This window comes from Staurois parvus, unplaced genomic scaffold (genome assembly GCF_062004578.1).
Source record: "Staurois parvus isolate SC_StPar_1 unplaced genomic scaffold, SC_StPar_1.0 ptg000137l, whole genome shotgun sequence".
Taxonomy (NCBI): Eukaryota; Metazoa; Chordata; class Amphibia; order Anura; family Ranidae; genus Staurois; species Staurois parvus.
In genome coordinates this window covers 8437038-8441846 of record NW_028317933.1, presented here as the reverse complement: position 1 = coordinate 8441846, position 4809 = coordinate 8437038, and the positions used below count along the sequence as shown (strand labels likewise).

The 4809-nt window shown below is 42.0% G+C and overlaps 1 long non-coding RNA gene across 1 annotated transcript; it reads left to right on the top strand.

The window, feature by feature from the left end:
- The first annotated feature begins 1340 nt into the window (after positions 1–1340).
- LOC149465795 (uncharacterized) lies at positions 1341–4493 on the top strand. Its single transcript, XR_016312218.1, has 2 exons — positions 1341–1407; positions 4400–4493. It is a non-coding gene; the product is annotated as an uncharacterized LOC149465795 (long non-coding RNA).
- Positions 4494–4809: the final 316 nt, after the last annotated feature.

Here is a 4809-nt window from a genome sequence, read left to right as displayed (position 1 = left end):
GAGTCATGCACAATAGATTTGCCTACACTATTCTAGTAGCACGCTAGAGGATGATACACACCTATCAGCCACAACATTATGACCACCCAGCATAACCCGTCATGGCATGGACTCCACTAGACCTCTGAAGGTATGCTGTGGTATCTGGCACCAAGCTTTCAGTAGCAAATCCATTAAGTCCAATAAGTTGCAAGGTGGTGCCTGCATTGATCGGACTTATTTTTCCAGCACATCCCATAGATGCTTGATTGGATTCAGATCTGGAGAATTTTAAGGTCAAGTCAACACCTCAAACTTGTTGTGTTCCTCAAACCATTGAATTCATCAGACCAGGCCGTCTTCTTCCATTGCTCCATTGTCCAGTTCTGATGCTCACATGCCCATTGTAGGCCCCTTTGACTGTGGACATGGGTCAGCATGGACACCCTGATCAGTCTTCAGCTACACAGCCCCATAAGCAACAAACCGATTCACTGTGTGTTCTGACACCTTTCTATCAGAAACGAGCATTAACCTGAACTACAGTAGCTCTTCTATTGGATTGGACTACATGGGCTTACCACTTGCATCAATGAGCCTTGGCCGCTCATGACCCTGTTGCCAGTTAGCCAGTTTTCCTTCCTCGGACCACTTTTGGTAGGTCCTGAACACTACAGACTAGGAACTTTCTGCAGTTAGCCTATTGTTCCTTCATTGCGAATGGCATCTTGTTGCACCTCCAAAAGGCAGAAGCACTACAACTTACTGCAACCTACGCCCCCAACATGAAGAGGGTACCTTGTTAGCTTCCCCCAGCAAAGCACCTTGTCCCTATGTTGATGGTAACAACGGCCTCTTCTCCACATTCTAGGCCCAGTAGAATAAGGAGGGGGGCAGATATCCAGAGGTTGTATAACAGAGAACTGTGTGCAAGATTGCTTGAGTACTTTTTACTCACCCAGGACAAGTATGTAGATCAGGAATTCTGACTCCTGAGATTTTCATGCTTGTTCTGGGTCAGTGGTTGTGACAGACTGTACTCAAGAGTGTGGGTAGGCATGACAGCAAGGCAACTATCATTTTCAGAGGTTATTTAAAATGGCAGCTTCTCTTTTTTTCTCAGTACAGGTTTCTTTGAAATCTCATGCCTGTGTTCCACATTGTAGACAATGTTGGTGGCTCGGTCAGTGGTCAGTATATTGTATGCACAGGATCTATACCTCTATATCTATGTATACTGGTAGATTTTGTCAGTTAAGTTTACTTTCTCTGAATTGTCTGATTCATTGAATAGACCGGAGATGAGGGGGAAGGGGTGACATGTAATTACCTTGGTGTCTCATATTGTTTTCTATTGTCCAGGAGAAGGACTCCGTTATCTGCTTGAGCAGCCGTGCGTTAAATGCAATCAATGATCCCATAGTGCTTGTAGGTAATAAGAGTGAACAATCTTGTGCTATTTTTGTGGTGATTAACCTCTTCATTGCATATGAGCTTGGATGTAAGACCCCTGAGATATTATTAAGTACTGTTTCTGGGAAGTTCATAATCTGTTATACATTTGAAGGAAACCTTAAAGGAGAAGGAAAGGCTCTCTATTCTGGATCTGATCTACGGATCAAATTCAAAATCCTAACACTGACGTACAAAGCTGTCCACCATACTGCCCCGAACTACATCACTGACCTAATATCCAAGTTCTGCCCAGCACGCACACTCCGCTCCTCACAAGACCTCCTTCTCTCTAGTTCCCTGGTCTCCTCCTCCCACGCCCGCCTCCAGGACTTCTCCAGGGTGTCACCCATCCTCTGGAACTCCCTGCCCCAACCCATCAGATTATCACCTACGCTCCTCTCCTTTAAGCGCACCCTGAAAACCCACCTCTTCAGGGATGCCTACCCTACCCCCTGCTAACTTGCCGACCTCCTCCCATCTTCCTACCACTCCATCCCCCACAGCTTTCTCCTCCTGTGCCACCATCCCCTCCCTCCTAGATTGTAAGCTCGAAAGAGCAGGGCCCTCGATCCCCTCATGTTTTGCATTGTATTGGTATTGTCCTGTCCCCCTTTGTAATGTACAGCGCTGAGCGAACTATTGGCGCTTTATAAATACTGTATAATAATATTAATACTAAGTAAGCTTTACATGTTGCCTTCCCTCTGCTTGATTAAAGCTGCACATAATAATTCTAATAATAAGCAGTGTCAAAGCCTTTTTTAAACTCTTTTTCCTAGCGGTCTTATGAGTGTACAGCTCCAGGTCCTGACAGTTGGTACGTGAGCCAGCAACGGGGAGGGATTCCCAGAGTAGTGATATAACTCCATTGGCACCAATGCCTTGGATGTTGGCAAGGTCTTCTCTAACCAGTTACCACCCAGAACATGGTCACGTGACTGCTAATAAACACATTTAAAAAAAGTATTTGCACTGCTTATTACTAGAAATGATGTGCAACATTACTAAAGGCAGAGGGAAGGCAACATTTAATGCTTACTTAATGGAGAGCCTTTCCTTCCTCTCTAGAGTAGAACTGAATGCAAACCTTTATGGATAGAGTAGGATAGATAGGGGGGTTATAAACCCTGTTTGTTTCTTTTATGCCATTTGTGTCCCATTGGGGAGATTTCCCTTCACTTTGTGTCCTATATCCAAAACAGGAAGTGAGAGGAAATCCCTCCAAAATAACCGAATCCCAAGGGGGTCACCAAGGTCACCAAAACTAGTGTCCTTACTGGAAGATTTCCCCTCTATTCCTGTCCTGGTAACAACCCAAAATGTGGGATTTTCTTTTACTTTCAGTGGTAAAAAGGAAAAATGGAGAGGGTGAATCTTCCTAACGGGAGCATAGGCAGCAACAAAAAAAAAAATTGTACTAGCATTTAGGAGTGTTTAGCATTTTTATTCAGCCAAAAAAATGCTCTCAAAAACACAAAACAGAAGGTTTTTTTTCTGCCTCTGAGCTTAAAAAATGCTTTTAGACTACCTAATGTGCATGAACACATAGGATAACATTACTTACTTCTACAGGCAAAATGCTAAACTCCTCTAGGAGAAGCATTTTTTTAAAGCCATTGTGAATGGAGCCTAAGGCAGTATTGAAGGCAACGCTTTTTTGTTATTTTGGATACAGTAAGGGAGGGTTATAACCTGTAATTTTTTTTGTCCCATTGGGGAGATTTCACTTCACTTCCTGTCCTATAACCAAAGCAGGAAGTGAAAGGAAATTCCTCCAAATGGAGGAATCTGGTTGTCACCAAAGTCACCAAAACTAGTGTCCCCATTTGAGGATTTCCTCTTTATTCCTATCTGGTGACAACTAAAAAAATGCCTTTACTTATACTTTAATAATGTATTATTTAACACAGAGCAGCATTAATTTGTAACTGTTATATCTCCTGGGAATTCAACTTTAATCCTTATCCATTAGTTTTGCTCACCATTTCAGGATGAAGAAATATAAACTGTGTCTGGAACTAGCAAAGATTGACATTTTCAGAGCTGAGTAACACCTGAGTCCCTCATTATTACACCTGCATGTGAGCACACACATACATCTAAAGTAAATTACTTATGATTGAATATTATTTTTTCAGGATTCAAAAACAATCTCACATTTGTGGCAAACGGTCATGTTCAGTATATGAGTGTCAATCAAAATTATAATTGTGATTGGCATGTGTGGAAACAAAGCCTCTGAATAATTTCATGTTCAGTTAAATACAAAATAAATTGTGGATGTTTCATAGGCAAAAAGTTACAGGTTTTAAAAAATATATATTTCTGAATAGAAGAGGTTAGAAAAAAATACTAGGCAGAAATAAACTATCTTTATATCCCAAACTTTTTATATTAGTTTTGGATAGAATGGGGAAAGGTTACAACCCCTTTACTGCTATCTGGGACTCCACTGGGGAGATTTCACCTTCCTGTCTTGGGGACAACCTTTTTACCAGAAAAAAAGTGAAGGAATCTCTCCAACAGATTGGAATGGTGACCTGCACTGTTCTTGATGGTTAGAGGCTGCTATAAGTACGCCTCACCCATAGAAATGGATGGGACAATTGCGTGCATCTACAGTAAGTAGAGGATCTGGTGGGGGACTTTTCTGAGCAAAGACAGGGCAGTGTTGAACACAGCCTGCAACATCTTTATTGAAATACATATAAAGGAGCTATCCTTTCTGCCAAATGATTTGTATATCTGTCTCTGCTGTCCTGAGATTTACACATACCTAATATACAGCACAGTGGGGTGGTGATTTGACTTTTCTTTGCTGCAGTTAAGATGTCTCCCTGCCATTTAAAGTCTGTGGCTTGGTATTGGACAGTAATGGAAAAGCAACAGATTGACAGGCTCTGCTCTCTCCTCCTATCAGCATGTTTCTTGAGAATGCTTAGATTTCTTTACATTCCTCTCCCAGACTGCTGCAGCATATTTCAGGAGACTGAAAGCAATTCAATTTTAGGTATGTATAAGTTTCATATAAATATTTTTTAAATAAATACATAACTGCATTAATCTGTGTGTGTTTTTATTAATAGCTGCCTGGTGTTCAGCTTTACCGTGCGGGAAAGAATAGTAATTTGACAAAATGTTTATACCCGATCATTCAATCTGTTCCTCTTGAGAGATGCCTGCTGCTGTCATAGACATAGGCTAAAATCACCCCACACAATGCTCAAATCCCATTAAGCTGTGGTGGAGACCATGATAGGGCTGACCTCCCAAACCTGACTTATGATATGGTATGCAATGGTCAACAGTACCAGTCAGGGGCGGACTGACCATTTGGAAACTCGGGCACTGCCCAAGGGCCCGGGGTCAGTAGGG